Below are 17,996 nucleotides of genomic sequence, written 5' to 3' on the forward strand. Positions count from 1 at the left end.
TCTGAAGAATTTTACAAGACTTTGCCTTTTTCCCTTCAGAGCAGGGAGGTATTTTTTGTAATATACTTATATATAAAGAATGGCAGATTATGATGACGATACAGCATTTCTTGGACAGAGCGGTCCTTACTTCTGGACCACATTCTTTCTCCTAAATGTTGTTTTTGTGTCAACCGGATTCAACGGGCTTTACATTGTCTTTGTTGGAGCAGCTCCGAAACACCACTGTTTGATTCCAGACGTCAACCTGACCGAGGAGTGGAGAGATGCCATCATTCCCTTTACGATAGTGGATGGTGAGGAAGTTCAGAGCCAGTGCAGCAGATATAAGATAGACGTGGTTAGAAATCTTTCTGCACAAGGATATATTCCTGGAAGAGAAGTTAACCTGACAACCCTGGAGCAGGAGGGATGTTTAGATGGATGGAATTACAGCAAAGAAATCTACCAATCCACTATAGTCACTGAGGTCAGTATTATATTATTATGATTACTAACATGAAATTCCAGTTTTGAAAGCTTTAAGCTGTCTTTTTATTATGTAATTCGCATCTTTTACAGTGGGACCTTGTTTGTGACAACCAATGGAAAGTTCCATTTGCATCCTCGAGTCTATTTGTGGGATATCTCATTGGGTCCCTAGTCTCAGGACAGCTTTCAGACAGGTACTTTACTCCTAATTATCCTTTTTCTACTTACCCTGAATCCACCCTGTATAATTATACCTACATTGACTTAATTATAAGACATTTTCTGTCATTTACTATATACTACAAGTCTGTTAGTTTCTCTAAATCAAGTCTGTTCATACAGTGCTGATTACAGTAGTGTCTGAAAAATAAATAGCTGGCAAATGACACTGATTTCGGAATAGTTAAAAAAAAACCTATAGCCACACTATATAGTGGAATTAATGACAGCAGCCCCATCTGCTGTTATAAGAGGGATGGTGCTAACACACGGGCTAATATAGTTTTGTATTTAACATAAATTTTTATTTCCTTATTCAGTTTCTAATGTTTCCAATTTCGGTTCATTTCCAAAGAGGGTTTGTTCATTTAGCTGTGATGTTTGTTTGTTTTTTTAAACCTTAACTGTAGCTATTTGATTGCATTTCCTCACCAAAAGAAAACAAACCACATGCATTTATAAATGCTCTGTATCTGTGAATAAATATCTGCGATATATACGATTCCTTTCTAATCAGGTTTGGAAGGAAGAAGGTTGTTTTTATGTCTCTTGGGGTCCAGTGTCTCTCCGTCCTGCTTCAGTCCTTTTCTCATTCGTGGAGGATGTTCTGCATCATGTACCTCTGGGTTGGAGCCTCTCAGATATCCCTCTACATTTCTGCATTTGTTCTAGGTTTGAAATATAATTTAAACATGTGTTTGGTATGATTCCTCTGTCTGCCTTCAGTAACAAGCTTGTCACTAACGATTTATGATTTCATCTTGGATAGGAACTGAGGTTTTGAGTAAAACTATGCGTGTGCTGTTCACAACTCTCGGAGCCTTCCTTTTCTACTGCATTGGGTACATGACACTTCCTTGGATTGCATACGGCATCAGAGAATGGAGGACTCTGGTTGCAGTTCTGTCAACAACCTCTCTGATAAACTTTCCTCTGTGGTGGTATGTTTTTTATGATATCCAGTGATTTTTATTCCAATATTCATGCATAAATGCAAAGTCAATTACACTGTCAATAACTGTGAAGAAAATAGACTCTAAAACTATGTTGGTTGGGCAGGTTTATCCCAGAGTCTCCTCGATGGCTGATGACTCAGGGGAGAGTCAAAGAGGCCGAGGCCATTGTCAGAGAAGCTGCAAGTAAAAATAAAGTTCAGGCACCACCTGTAATCTTTAAAGAATCTGAGGTGAGGTTCATTCATTGTTATTAATATTAGTATTAATATATGCATTTGTCTAACATTCAGGTCCATATCTAGTATTTTCTAAAAATGGAAAAACAAATTTAGGGTTACATTTCTGGAAATTTGACACACAGAATGAGCCACAACATTAAAACCACTGACAGATGAAACAAATAGCATTTGTCTTCTCATTCCAATGCATTATTTTGCCGGAAAAACCTTGGGTCTTGGCATTCTTGTGCATGTTACTTTAACATGTATCACCCACCTAAATGCTGTTGCAGACCCACTCCCCACATCGTAGCAACACTCTCTGACGGCACCGGCCTCCCTCTGCAGGACAGTGCACCATGCCACACTGCCAAACCTGCTTAGGGGGGTACCACAAAGAGCCCAAAGTGTTGACCCAGATCTGAGTCCGATCAGATATGTGGGATGCAGCGGAACAAGCCAGATCTACAGATGTCCAACCCTGGAACCCAAAGGATCCACCGCTAATGTCCCAGTGCCAGACATCACATTCAGGCCTTCAAGGGTCAGAGCTGTTTTATTGGCATGAGGGGCACCTGCACAATGCTACATAGGTGGTTTCAATGTTGTGGCTGACAGGTGTACGCTGGTAGTTTTAATATTCACAGACTAAATGTAAAAATGTGACTCTAGAGGCCACATTGAATATTTTAGTCATTTACATTTTTTTGCCCCATAATGTTTTATTATAAGTTGCTTTCTTGAATAGAAATCTAGTGCTAGTGTTTGGAATTAAGAATCATTCCTCAGATTACTATAAGATTAAAATACAGTACAATCTCACCCATTCATATCCACATAATGCTTTTTCCTTGGACAAAGCCCACATATAATCTGCTTATGATATACTGACAATAGTCTATGTACAAAAGTAGAAGTTCAAATCACATAAATTATATTCTGTCTCCATTTAACACCCAGGAATTGCCTCTTTTCAAGACATATACCATGCTTGATATTCTGAAATCCAAGAATCTGAGATGTATCACACTGATGTGTCTCCTTTTATGGTACGTTTTATGGTTGCTTTCACCTTTTTCTGACATTTTAGGTTTTTGTAATTCAGCAAAAATAGTCAGTGTGAACAGATGGCTGACTTGACCTTTATATAATAACACAAATATTGGTAAATAATGACACTGTACTTTTCTTTTTGTATTTTCAGGATGGCAATAAACATTGGGTATTTTGGTTTATCGCTGAACACCTCCAACCTCAGTGGCAACCCATTTGTGAACTGTTTTTTGTCTGCTACAACCGAAGTCCCCGCTTACATAGTCTCTACGTGGCTGCTAAAAACATGTCCCAGAAGAGTGCTCCTTTCATTGTTCCTTATCATTGGAGGAGGAGTTCTTCTGCTCATCCAGTTCATCCCTGACAGTAAGGTTTCCCTTCTTACAAAGTAAAGCTCTAATATCATGAAACCAAAAAACAATTAAGTCTCTCTCTATTTCTTCTCTCCTCAGCCCTTCACAATGTTGCTCTGGCATTAGAAATGACTGGAAAGTTTGGCTTCACTATGGCCTTCAGCATCGTGTACATCTACACTGCTGAGATTTACCCCACAGTACTCAGGAATATTGGCATGGGGATGTGCTCCTCAGCTGCACGTGTTGGCAGTATCACAGCACCTTATGTCATTTTTTTAGGTACACAGATGTTAGATATCTCACACAGACACTGCATTGGCTTAGTCATACAATGATATAGCGTAGGTACCTAAAAAACCAGCACAGAAAAACAGCAGTGGTATGTAAAAATATTAAATAGTCAGGTAAAAGTATGTCTTGCAGCATCTCATGTAAACTTGAAGTAAACATAGATTTGTAGATGCTTAACATTTCATGAGGTTATACATTTAGGTATCTAAAAGTATGCCATTTTCTAAAGTTGACTTTTGTTCCTTTATTATTTCTAGGTACGTATAATAAAGTTCTGCCTTATATTTTAATGGGAAGTCTCACAATTGCTTCCTCTGTGGTTAACCTCTTCCTTCCGGAGACCCTTCATAAAGATCTTCCGGAAACCGTGGAGCAGATGCAAAAATGTCAGGGGTGAGGGCAGTTCACGCATCACATGTAGATATGATCAAAGTGCTAAATGTCTCACATGTGGGCTGTAGAACACATCAGAACTTGATTTTAGTATTTGTCAATGCATAATTTCTGAGAACACTTAGATTGATTGACTTCCTGATAAGGTGATGTGCATGTTGTAAAAGGGCAATATATTTTTTTATGCTACATACCTTCAAATGTGAAGAAATAGAAAATAACATTTTTCTCTTTTTTTCACTTTTTTTGTAATTTCAGGCTTTGCAGTGGACCAAAAGAAGAAGAAATGCATAACAAATGCAGCAATAGTTAACCCACCCATACCATGTGAGGCCCATTCTGATGGGCAAGCTCTTTCTCTTTAGTTTATTTGATGTTAAGCGTCTTTTGCGTGAAAGTGACCATCTGAAATCCCAAAATAAAATCCCACAAGCATGCTAAGATTGTGAATTCAAGAATTCCTATAAGTATTTAGACATATTGAAAATAAAAACATTATTCATTTTTTACGGAATTGAATGGTCACAAAATTCAAGTAAAAAATTAACATTTGAACCCTATTAGCGCACAGTTCTGGTTTTGTGTTTTAACAGCTAATACCACATTTAACATCATTGTCTATTTTATTGTTTTTACTGCCAGTGAAAAGTTTGATTTATTGTAATAAAAAGCATCATGCTACCATACTAATAAAGAAAAGGGTACAGTCAGCAGGTCTTAAGCTTAGTTAACATAAAATCTGGAAATGGCTAGCAGTTTGCTTGATTATGTCCAAAGGTAGCAAACTTCACCTGCCAGCATATCTGAAGCTTACTAATTAACTTGTAATATCTTGTTTGTTTAAGAGAAGACAAAGCAAGGAGTTCTGGGATATCCCAACCCCCAATATTGAAATGGGGAGACTTGAAACCATTTAAGTGTTACAAATCTTTGACTGAATCAATGCACAAGATGTTAATAGATTACATGTTTGTTTTACTGTTTTTTCAAATAAATTGTCATTGAATATTTGTTGTTAAATGTTGTTTGTTTATTTTTATGTCTTTTTTAAATATATGCTCTCTATTAATTTGTTGGGCCACTTCAAGCTGTTTTGAAATGAGAAATATAAACCACATATTGATACATACCACTTGTTCTACAATACTGTGATTATGAATTGCTATAAAATGCAGCGAAGAAATCAGAGGTTAACGGGAGATGGAACCAAGCAGTGCTGTTAACAATGGTGTCTCTCTAAGCTGTCATATGCTCCAAGCCTATTTAGTGAATTCTGTCATAACTGTATCAAGATAAATTCCTCTTGAGTTGCTGTCCCACATTAAGCTTTTGAAGCTCTAGCTTTAGCTTTAGCTTTGGAAATGTCTCAGCTGTCATTATGTAAAATGTATTAAAAACCTGTATGAAACACAAATAGAAGAGACCTAAAAAATGACACTTTACATAACTATCTGACCTCCTAGATTAAATGAGCTATATATAAATTCTGAGCTCTAAGTACTAAGAAAACGTTTTGCTTTAAATGTTAAGAAATTTAGTCACAAAATGGACAGCATAAAAATCATGACACCTTCGCAACTGGCCATCAGTATCCTCCTGAACAGATTTTTTTGGCACCTTTTATTTTATGTAATTGAATGATTGCACAAAGTACATTACTGATCTAATAACTAGAAATTCTAACTTAACCCTTTAAGACCTACCATAGAACCAAGTCCGCCAGAGCTTATAGTATATTTTTACATGCTGTGGAGCCATTTTTTGGAGCACTTCAAGTTGCTATACATCAATACAACCATTATAGCCCACATTTTAATAATATGTCTGCATTAAGTGCATAGTAATTACGTAAATTGCAAAAAAAGTTTTGCAAAAAAAAGTTTTAAATCGTTTTTGATTTTTTAACATATATTTCTAGTTAGAGAAATGTAAGAGGCTTATCCCTCAAAACTGTAAATACAAAAAAGTTGCACAAACTAGTTTCCCACCAAAGGAAATTTATTTTAAGTGTCTTCATAGTTTTATTTTTGAGATACACCAATTTTCATATACTGCAGGAAAAACAAAAAAATATATTATAGTGAAAATTTGCAAAATAACAGCATATGCATCAAAATAAAATATTTCCAGCAGTGCAATATGAGTCCTAAGCATCCCAGAAACGACACAGAAAGTCATAAAGTCAAACATAACTTTTAAAAACACAAGTATAGGCTCATAAGGCCACGATGGTAATATACTACATTTCCGCAAAATAACGTCACTTCCGGTTTCGGGCAGGTCATGCCGGACATGTGATAGGAAAACCTCCTGTGTTGTACCAGTGCCAAAGACTTCACGCGTCAAGGACCTCAACAGCTATGGGCCGGTGGCTCTGACATCCCACCTGATGAAGACCGTGGAGCGGCTGGTCCTGGCTCAGCTTCAGCACCTGGTGAGCTCATCACTGGACCCACTTCAGTTTGCCTACCAGCCTGGCATTGGAGCGGATGATGCCGTCATTCACCTCCTACAGAGGGCCCGGTGGCTCCAGTGTCCGGCAGCCTCGCCTCTGTCAATGCGCCCCAGGGTGGCTGTGGCTACAGTGTAGCTTGCCATCACCAGTGTGTGAATGTGTGTGTGAATGGGTGGATGACTGGATGTGTAAAGCGCTTTGGGGTCCTTAGGGACTAGTAAAGCGCTGTACAAATACAGGCCATTTACCATTTTACATCGTTCCCTCGCTCACCTGGAGACCGCTGGAAGCACTGTGAGAATCAGGTTCTTTGATTTCTCCAGTGCCTTCAACACTATTCTTCCCTCGGTCCTGAAGGACAAGCTGGAGAACTCAGGAGTGGACCATCACCTCACTACCTGAATTCTGGACTACCTCACCGACAGACCACAGTATGGGAGAACTCAGGGCTGTGTGTCGGACAGGGTCGTCTGCAGTACGGGGGCCCCACAGGGAACGGTTCTGGCTCTGTTCCGCTTCACCATCTACACTGCAGACTTCTCCCACAACTCCACCCAGTGCTTCCTGCAGAAGTTCTCTGATGACTCTGCAATAGTCGGCCTCATCACTGATGGGGACGACAAGGAGTACAGAGGACTGACCCAAGACTTTGTGGACTGGTGCCAGCTGAACTACCTCCAGATCAACGCCAGTAAAACCAAGAAGCTGGTGGTAGACCTCCGCAGGCACAAACATCCTCCACTGCAACCACTGAACATCCAAGGTATGGACATTGAGGCTGTGGACAGCTACAGGTACCTTGGTGTTCATCCGAACAACAAACTGGACTGGACTCATAACTCAGACGCCCAGGAAAGGGCAGAGCAGGCTGTACCTGCTGCGGAGACTCAGGTCGTTTGGAGTAGAGGGCCCACTCCTTTACTCAGTTGTATACAGCATTTGTATTCTATTTTATCCTATTGTATATTTTATTCTATTTATTCTACTGTATATAGTATTTTATTCTATTCTGTACAGTTGTGTACAGTATTTTATTCTTATTGTATTCTAATTTTGCTATATAACTTTTGCACTGTCCACTTCCTGCTGTGACAAAACAAATTTCCCACGTGTGGGACTAATAAAGGTTATCTTATCTTATCTTATCTTATCTTATCTTATCTTATCTTATCTTATCTTATCTTATCTTTAGAGAAACTATAATTGTCAAGGCAGCATCAAGATATTTTCCAGGGAAACTGGTTGTGACTTGATGCTTAAGAAGGTTAGATGATGCAACAAATCAGTTACACTGAAGTCAATCAGCAACAAGATGGTTGAATAATATTTAAAAATCAACGTGTATGGTCGTGGCTGTAACTCAGGAGGTTGAACTGGTCATCCGGTAACTGGAAGGCTGGTAGTTTGAGCACAAAGTTTTGATGTCAAAGCATCTTTGGGAAAGTTAATGAACCCCAAGTTGGCATCTGAAATGTTAATGTTCAATAGAAAGCATTTGGTTGTAAAAAATAAAAAGTGCTTGTTTGAATGGGTGTCAACGCATGAATGAGACATGTTGTATAAAACACGTTGATGCTCCAGTAGAACAGAAATACTGTATAAGATCCAGTCCCTTTTCCATTTACTAAATAAAGGTAACACCATCATATGAAATTAATAAGCGATGGTGATGGCTTAATTTGTGACTGTTTTAAAGTGATTTTAAAGTAAACTTTAACATCCAATTTAAGTTTTTCTTTGATGTGTCCAGGTCATCGTTTGGTTACATTGATATTGTCAGATATTGTAGTTATATTGTTAGTATTGTTGTCTTCCCATTGGCTGCTCTCTCAGGGAAGCGTAAAGGCCATTCTGGAAGAAGCTGTTAAGAAGAATAAAGTAAGAGGCCCCTCAGAGGCTATTTCGACCCAAGCTGAAATAAGAGTCTTGGAAATATGTTGTTTGTTTGAATATGTGATCTTCACAATCTGCAAAGGTGCTAAAAAGGTCAAAGGTTCTAAAAACTAGATGAAAGATAATTTAATTATGATGTAGTTTCATTGGCTTGGCCTTTTTATCATCTGGAAGTAATATAGCAGAAGAGGCTAGAAAAGGCTGTAGGAGGGCTTTGTGACTTTTTTTTTTTTTTTTTTTTTTTTTTTTTTTGGTTAAACAAATATTTCTATAAACAAATATTAAATATAAATATTTTTGTTCCCGGTGAATATGAAAAGTATTTGGTTAAGACTTGCTTACACCAAGAGACTCGAGTTCCTGTTGTCTGTTGGCTCAGGTTTGCATTTCAGGTTAGCCTGTTTGTGTTAGGTCACTCATTATATCACTTTGTACCATGTGTGCAGAAGTCGTGTTTCATTTACAGATCTAGGATCCAAAGTTTAACTACAGTTTCATCTTGTTGTTTTCCTCCCCACACCTTGAAGATTTGTTGTCTATGAAGAAAAAAACATTACATTCCTGTGGTATGTGTACAGTTTCCACATTTAATGTGAAAAGTATTAAAACCAAGAGATGAAAATGTAAACTTTAGTCATATGCATGAGCTAGATACAGTACAAACGTTTGGTTATTTAAGTCTCGAAACTGCACCTAATTCGTTTGATATTTGGTTGTGTATTTTGCATTTCCAGTCTTACAATTTTACTCTGAAGTCTCTACACTGTAAAATCTAATTATTTCCAAGAACTTCAAAAAATAATGTAAAACTCATTGCCTCAAAAAAAAAAAACTAAGCTTTGTAATTGAAATAACTAAATTAGGGTAACTCATTCGTTATGAGTATCTGTCTTAGCAGGATCGCTGTCATCATCATTAACTACTACACTTCAACCCCTAACACATCAAACCAGCATGTCAACCATTACTTAAGCTGCTTCTCATCTGCTGAGGGAGGTTCCAGCTTACAGAAGTGTCTTGGTACTGCTTCAGTAATGCTCCAGAACCTTCTCCGAGTCTTCAGCTCTCCTCCTCCATCCTGATCCTCTGTGTCCACGCCATCCCAAGAGGTAATGCTTCAGAAAAATGCATTGCTAGATCATCGTGTTCCAAAGACCCTATTTTCTTAACTTAATAAACAGCATACTCACTCTTGGCTTGCATTGTGATTTTACTTACTGTTCCCGACCCATGTATCTACGCCTTCCTTCGTTCGCATGCAAGTGATGCCTTGGGTGCACATTATCAGATTTGCTTGGTGCCCCGGTTAAAGTGGCACCATCTCTTAGCTAACCTTTGGTAGCCCACTCTACAGAGAGAGTATGTGCAACCTGTTCAATTTGCTTCAAAAGCAAGGCTCGTTCCTGCCTTCAGCTCTTTTGCAACCACTCCTGTCAGCCACCTCTGTATTCCAACTGCATTCCCTCACACATTTTCTCAGACAGACAGACATTCCCAATTTATATATTGTTTTTGCGTGAAGTACTAGGCACAAAAGTTAGCTTGTTCTCAGGATTCTAGTTCAACAATCAAAAAGAAAGGGCTAATCGGGAGCTTAAAGCGGCCCTGTGCTGTATCACTACCTCAATCCCTCCTTCTGAAGGCCCCATGGTCCTTAGGTTAAGTATGCTCACTAACCGCCTCACCATTTGAAGCTTCATTGGGATGTCAACCGTCTTTGCTTCCAGTCCAGGAGGGGGAGACTGTGGTGCTCTCTTTACAACATCCCCAGCATCATTAACACATCAGCTGTCTATCTCAAGCTTCCAACATCTTTTAAGATCCAGCCTACTTTTTATGTTTCCCAAATGAAACCTTTTCTTCCAGCCCTTTTTGCATGCTGGCCCATCAGCATGTACCCGCCCAGGTAGTGGACAATAAACCTGGTTACATGGTTCACAGGTTTTTGGGCATTCAAAGATAAGGTCCCACCTCAATCCTTTGCAATATTCTCTTTGTAATGAAAATAAATAATTCTGAAATATTCTGAAATAATCCAATTTATTAAGTCATGGTATCTGTTCTATTTCAAAAGTTCTATTTTACTTGTTTTTGTTTTGAAATTTTATTCTGTGCACAGTATTTGGTATGTCTAATTTACCTAACCTACTGTGAAGAAAACATCAAAGTCATTGAAAATATTAAAATCTAAATAAAATACTTTTCAAAATCTTGTGTAACTGTGGTCATAATGCGCTAGTCTCCTCAGCTACAGGATATTCACTTGTTTAGCACAACAAAACATGTGCTAAAGCTCAAATAGTGTTGTAAAAAAAACTTTATGTAACTGTGTAACCTCCCATATCAGGTGAGGCATATAAAACCTGAGCTCAGCTTTACAGTTCACAACCTCTGAAATCTCTTAGACCAATAGTGCTCATCCGATCTTCTGGCTATTCAGCACTGACTCTTTTAAGTATGAAGGATTTTGGTGAAGTAACGAATACGGTAAAAATCAGAGACTATGACACCATCACAGCTTTTCTTGGATCTTGGGGACCCTTTCAGCTCAGGATTTTTTTAGCACTGGCCATAAGCATTCTCCCAAATGGATTTATTGGCGGCTATATAGTATTCATAGGTGCTATTCCATCTCACGAATGCTATATTCCTGAAAACTACAACATCAGCGAGATGTGGAAAAACGTGACAATCCCATTGGAAACTGTTAGTGGCAATGCAAAGCGGAGTTCCTGTTCAAGGCTTAACTTGGATGTGGTCAGGAACTACTCTCAGAACAATATTATCCCAAATGTCGATGTGAACGTTAGTGAAATACCTTGGGAGAGTTGTATAGATGGGTGGTTACACAGCAAAAGCATCTACCAGTCAACTATTGTTACCGAGGTGAGAAATTTGTCATGATTTTATTTAGCATCATAGATTTATCTAGAACATGCATGCACAAGGTATAGCATTGATCTGCCAATCTGGTAACTAGAAAGTCTTATCAGTGTTACCAGATGTGCTTTTAAGTGAAGTGCCTGGCATGGAGCTGGATGTGAAGAATTTCAGACAAGATAGTTTTACATAGACTTTTCCATGACATGATTAAGCTATTATGCAAAGTAAAACTAATTCATGTAAACTGCTGAACTATGGCAGCCCACCAGGTACAACAACAACAGGTCAAAATGCCAAACTTTAATTTTCTACTCTTATACACAGGGTTCATGGTGTGTGATATTATTATTAATGGGAAATTAAGCAGCAACTAGAAGTCGAGCAAGTAATTATTTGTACATTAGTGCCGTAAAAAAACAAACACAAATGCTTGTTAAGATATAATCTTGCTTAAAGATGACTGTTTCAAGAATTATGCAGACTGAAAGAAGTCACACAAACACTTGAATTTACTCAGCAACCAGCAGCATCCTGCATCATGTTTTTAATGTTACTGTCAATTAAAGTTGCATTACAGTTACAATGGATTTAAGATTAATGCTCTTTAGTTTATTAGTCCTTTTCATCTTATTCAAACATCTCTCTCATGCCACAGGTGAGGATTTTGACTTACATTTTTTATAAAGTTTGACAGTTCCTTGTTTTCCCCAGTGATTGCAAAGCATTCAAGCATCAAAACAACATCAAACCACAATGTTTCCTCTACATCATGCAAATAAAAAGACTAAAACAATAACTATCCTAACATAAACTGATTTTTTCTCACTTTCTATCAGTATATGTGTATATGAGTTAAAAGTAGGTGTTTTACAAATTGTACGTGTGATTAAATTCTCCCCGTACTGGGGAGACTAACTGATAGTTATTATGAAAAATTAATGAAGTTATTGGTGTTGTTGCACAAACAATTACCTGGAACTATTAAAAAATAAAAGTTGTTCTACCTGTGGGAGAGTTACTCTTACTTTACATATTCAGAAGTCATAGATACTGTGAGTTCTTATTCTATTCTTGTCTTCAACTAGTTACTGAGAATTCCAGTCAGTAAAATATCAGCATATCATGAAAACATCCTCCAAGATGTAGCCCATGCAGGACCCCGTTGCCTACAGTGGGATTTCAGAACTTATCACCATATTACCTTAGATTTATAACCTACCACTAATTTAAATTGTGATCTGAGTCACCTGTCATTTCTTTATTGGTTGACAGATTTGCAGATGTATACCACAAATTGTAAGTGAGTGAAAACGATGTACTGATTTTGCAGTGGGACTTGGTTTGTGAGAATGCATACAAACTTCCACTCACCAGCTCCATTTATTATGTTGGTGTGCTACTGGGAGGGTTGATCTCAGGTCTGGTGTCCGACAGGTCTGTACTCCACACAACAATGTTTGAACAGTATTTGTGTTGATCTAGTCTACTAGACTGTGTTTCCTTACAGATACGGAAGGAGACCAATACTCTTTATCATGATGCTGCTTCAAACTGTATCAATCACAGCACAGATATTCTCCCCGAGCTGGGAGATTTTCACCTTCATTTTCTTTTTGGTGGGTGCTGGGGGATTCTCCAACTACATCACTGCATTTGTGCTAGGTATGTTTTCCTAATAAGGAATGAGATTTTTTATGCTGCACAGACATTAAGTAATTTTGTCTGTGCATGAAGTACAAGTCAATTGCTTGGATGTACAATAAAATTTAGGAAGCCCTAAATGAAAGAATAAAGAAATCAAGAAATAAGCAAACATAATTCCCAACTGTTATATAGACATACTATGTATCACTTATGCACAACTCTTGTTACAACCTCAAAAACTACATATGAATTGTGCTTCATGCCAGACCGTAATGGTTTATCTGATTTGATAAGTAAGACAGTAAGACAGACTGCACTAATGCTCAGTTTCAGAACTTTCCTTGTAACAATATTACAAATTTTCCAAAATGTTGTTTTTGACATTTACAGGTTCAGAAATTCTAAGCCCAAAAACCAGAGTGGCGTTTTGTTCTCTTGGAGTTTTTATGGGCTCAGCACTGGGGTACATGGCAATGCCTGGAGCAGCCTACTTCCTCCGGGAATGGCAGTTGCTGCTGATTCCAATGGCTGCCTGTGGATTGATCTACGTCCCTCTGTGGTGGTGAGACTTTTTCATTTGTTGCATTATGGCTTGTGTCCTGAAAGTTGTTTTCAACTCAAGAAAAAGATATAATTTCTTATTGAAGGGTAATACATTAATTTATAGTTCAAGATAGCAAAACACCAGCTTTTACTTCATAGTTTGTTTGTTTAAGGTTAAATACAGTAGGGGGTAACACTGTCATTTTCACTGTTATAAACCATATGTTTGGAACAGTGTATATTTTCATTGCCAGTATTAAAACTGTCTAATTTATAGAAAAAATGTTGCATACTCTTTGTTTCATTTTTCCACTTAACTTGTCAAAAACATTAATCCCCTAAGAGAAAAGGTTCATTTTACCAGATTTAGCTAATAGCTAATTTTCATCTTGAAAGGCCAATAAGTAAAATATCAACTCAACTGAAAACATCCTCCAAGCTGTAGCCCAGGCCAGCTGGATGTTTCTCCGGTTAGTTTGTTAAACTCTGACTCCAAAATATGTCAGCATATTAGAAATTTACAGCCTTATATGGTAAACAGACCCAAAATTTGCAACGTGATCTGAATTCCTTGTCAGTCATGTTGATCACTTGTTTTGTTTTTTATGAATGGTGTGCTGCCTTGAACTGTGGGACATGATCATCTCCTTTCTTTTTGTGAAGGATAGTCCAGCATATTCTACACTAGATGGGCAAATAGTGAAATCACTGAAGCACTTTTCCTGAACATTTATACAGATCAATCAGCTCTTGTCATGGCTGCCATTCAGATACTGGGTCATTTCACTACTTTAGGATCGTTCCTAAACAAAAACGACTATTCAACCTCAACCAACAAACAGCTAACTCAACAAGATGTTTTGGCAGGGATGTCGTCAATGTCTTGCTTTACTATCAGATTAATGATCAAGTTTGTGTTTCTCTGAAAATATTATGTTGCCACTGTGTTTGTCTGCTCAGGATAGTCCCAGAGTCTCCTCGCTGGCTGATCTCTCAAGGAAGAGTAAACGAGGCTGAAGCAATCCTGAAGCACGCTGCAAAGCTGAACAAAGTAGAGCCGCCACAGGCAATTTTTACACAAGCTGAGGTAAGTGCATCAGCAAGTTGGTGATTTTAAATCAGAGTGTGTTTTGAGAAATGTGCATTAGGTTAGAATAAAACTAAAACCTTTGACATTTGCACCATGATTATGCTTGTCTCTTGGCTTAGGTTTGCATTTCAAGTTAGCCTATTTTTCTTTATAAAAATTAATTATATGGCTTTATAGCACATATGCAGAAGTCTGCAGGTCCAGGATCCAAAGTTTAACCACTTTGTCTGTTTTTTGCCACAGATTGAAGATGCGCTCACAATGAAGGAGGAGAAGCAAAACATTTTGGTCATTGTGAAAAGCTGCAATATATTCTCTATTACACTGATATGTTCACTTCTGTGGTACATCTAGAATTTGCTCATATGATTTAGGAGATTAAAAGATTTAAACCAAAATAATTGCTTGTTATGTCAAATTAAGTTTTGCTTTGAATTTCTGTGCAGGATCATCATCACCATCAGCTACTATGCTTTAGTCCTCAACACTTCCAACCTGAACGGTGACCCTTACATAAACAGCTTCTTGTCTGCTGTCGTAGAAGTTCCAGCTTACATAATTGCCTTGGTACTGCTTAAGTACTGCTCCAGGCGCTTCTGCCAGTCTTCCACGCTCTTTCTCGGGGGTGTCATGATCCTCTGTGTCCACCTCATTCCAATAGGTAATGATTAAAGTGTTACAAGCAAGTCACTTGTTAATGAGTTCACACTGTGGATGAACAAATGTTTGCACTTCGTCCTCAGAAAATGTAACAGGAACAAAACCCCATTTACTTACCTTGATAAAATAAAAATGTATTCAGAATGCATGTGACGTGTTATTTGACCAAGTTGAATACTTTTAGCTTCCGCTGTGACCAAATCGGACATGGGTCTAAAGGGCATTACAGACTGAGCGCGTGCAAAAAGAAACACAAAGTTCTAAATTTTCCAAATGCATTTTCACCAGAAAATGCACTGAGACAAAATAGGGCAGTTGAGCAGTTTTAGCACTTGTTGACAGAGTTGGAACCACATCTGAGGAGGCAGAGAAATAATTTCAGAGGGCCATTGACCCGGAGCAGTGTCTACTGTAGCTGTTCGTCTGATGTAAAATGGTATTTTTTAGTATTTGTATACTCGGTAACAGTGTCCGTTTTAAGTTACAATTGCACCTGTTGCCAGATGCAGTGGCCTGACTGGTCAGAGCTATTTATTTGGAACTGACAAAAAGTTTTTTGTTCATTAAACTAAATCCTGGCAAATCATCAAGTGAAGTTCTGCAGTCGGTGAGAATTAGAACAGATATTTTAACGTGCAAAATATTTGGACCGATCTAATGCATTGTGTGTAAAGGCCTTAAGTGCAGTCTCTTTAGCATGGCTGCATTGTTTAAAAGTGCATATTAATCGACTGCTCATGAATATTTAGCACTAGCACAGCTCGAATGATTAAGTAAGGTGTATTTAGCTACATGAGGAAGTTAGAAACAACACTTAGTTATGTGCATCTCTTTTGACTTTTTAGGTTGTGCTGTAATGTTAAATGTTTTTTACTTCCATAGGTTTACCAGGTGTGGCTGTTTTTCTTGAGATGTTGGGAAAGTTTGGCATCACATCAGCATTCTGTGTGGTGTATGCTGTCACATCAGAGCTGTTCCCCACAGTTATCAGAAACACAGCAATGGGGATTTGCTCCATGGCTGCACGGATTGGGACCATCATCTCCCCATTTATTATTTACTTAGGTAGGATTTTTTGTTTGTTTTACTTCTTCAGGCATTTGGCTTTTACCAGGATTATTTTTAACAAAGTATTTAAAGTTAGCTGGCTTATTATTATTATGGCTTAGTACCTTTTATTACATAGTAATGCTACTGTCAATACTATTCTGTCTTTCCAATTCCATTCAATTCATTTCACAACAACAGTTGTCTCAATTGTAAGGCAAAGACTCCACAATAATACAGAGAAAAAGTCTTAACAACTTATAGTACAAAATCCCAAAGTTTTGCCCTTATTCTCTCCAATTTGTCTGCTTAACAATGCTACCAGTTCAGCTGGAACTCTGGAAAATTAAGCACATTTTTCAGTTCATAATTTTGTTTACATTCTATTTATTTATGTATTTATTGATGTTTTTGTTTTTCAGACTTGAAGTTGTATTAAAAGGTCAAGGTTTATGTTCTTTAACAAGAAAAAAATTAACTTTTGCTTATTTCTTCTTCTTTTTATTTTACTAGCAACAGATAGTCTGTTTTTGTTTTGATGTCCTTATCATTTTATTTTGCATTTTCTATTTGCAGGACAAGAATTCAAGGCACTCCCCTACATACTAATGGGAGTTCTAGCAATATGTGGTGCTGTCTTATGTTTGTTGTTGCCTGAAACAAATGGAAAAATCTTGCCAGAGACTATATCACAAATGCCACAGATATGCAGGTACGTTTAGGCATTAATATATCTACAATCTTTATGTTTAATACCTATTTTGTCACAGTTAAAAATTTTATGTCCCACTGTTGCTAAATGACACCTTGTTGTTCTAGCAGGAGAAAAGGAGAAAAGGAAAAGGAGGCTGAAAATGAAGCGACTCCATCTGTTTGCCAGCTCAAAGAATCTAAATTATAGTTTGGCTTCTCTATGTTTTTATTTTTTGGTTTGTTTGTTGTTTTTTGTTTTTCAGATATTCAGTTGCTGCAGAACATCATGAAGCAGCATGACGTTCTGCAGTTAAACAGCATGTTATACATTTTAAACCTTCTTTTCAGTATTTTTGTGTTTTATGTCTTTTATTTTGAACTATTTTGTAACGGTACTGTATTTGTTTGTTTAGCTTACTTGTGTTATTGTGATGTTTCTTGTCATCAGCAGATGTAGCCACCTCTAGAAATTTAGGAAATTTGCTGGTGTGGAGCATTCAGATATGTCTCCATCCTGAGTCCCAATGGACTTCAAATACATCTCTCACCACCTGCAACAGGCAGCGTGCAGAATATGCAGCACAATGCACACTTCTCCAAAATCCTCTGTCTATGTGGCAAATAATGGTAACGTGTTATTACAAAATAAATAGTTTAGAATTAAAATACATTTCCTGGCGGTGTGGTTTCTACAGTTACACACATTTTTGACATAAAAGAACTCCCCACCTTCTTCAGATATCAGTGGGGTTGCGTGTTAGGAGTGTCAGTATGGGGACAGCCAAGCCTGAGCCAAAGGTTCAATCTCTTTATTTGTCCTGGAAACAAGTCAACTGATACAGAAAAAATGATTTAGTATACATATATAAAGCCCTTAGAATCATCACTGCATTACTCCCTCATGTGGAGGCCCAGGAGAAAGCTTCTTCTATTTAGTAACACATCAAAAGAATGAAGGTGTTGCAATTACCGGGTCAATGTCCAGACCTCGACCTGATTAAAATGGTGTTTCTGGATCTCAGGGACAGCTCTGCATAAATGAATGTGCACAAACCTTATTTAAAGCAATGCTTAAATGCAATGTAGTATTGCTGACAGGTAACACTATTCACCTACTGAAATTCTTCCAGC

The 17,996-nt window shown here is 37.7% G+C and overlaps 1 pseudogene across 1 annotated transcript; it reads left to right on the forward strand.

Moving 5' to 3' along the window:
* Window positions 1-17,073, forward strand: LOC308387503 (annotated as a pseudogene). Its single transcript, XR_013974727.1, has 20 exons — window positions 1-469; window positions 562-665; window positions 1,208-1,362; window positions 1,460-1,631; window positions 1,750-1,876; window positions 2,825-2,913; window positions 3,069-3,283; window positions 3,370-3,552; window positions 3,822-3,957; window positions 4,216-4,284; window positions 10,746-11,191; window positions 12,519-12,622; window positions 12,696-12,850; window positions 13,223-13,394; window positions 14,336-14,462; window positions 14,709-14,809; window positions 14,912-15,126; window positions 16,008-16,190; window positions 16,749-16,884; window positions 16,992-17,073. The product of XR_013974727.1 is annotated as an uncharacterized misc_RNA (transcript).
* Window positions 17,074-17,996: the final 923 nt, after the last annotated feature.

Source organism: Rhamphochromis sp. 'chilingali' (assembly GCF_963969265.1).
Source record: "Rhamphochromis sp. 'chilingali' genome assembly, chromosome: 19".
Classification (NCBI taxonomy): Eukaryota; Metazoa; Chordata; class Actinopteri; order Cichliformes; family Cichlidae; genus Rhamphochromis; species Rhamphochromis sp. 'chilingali'.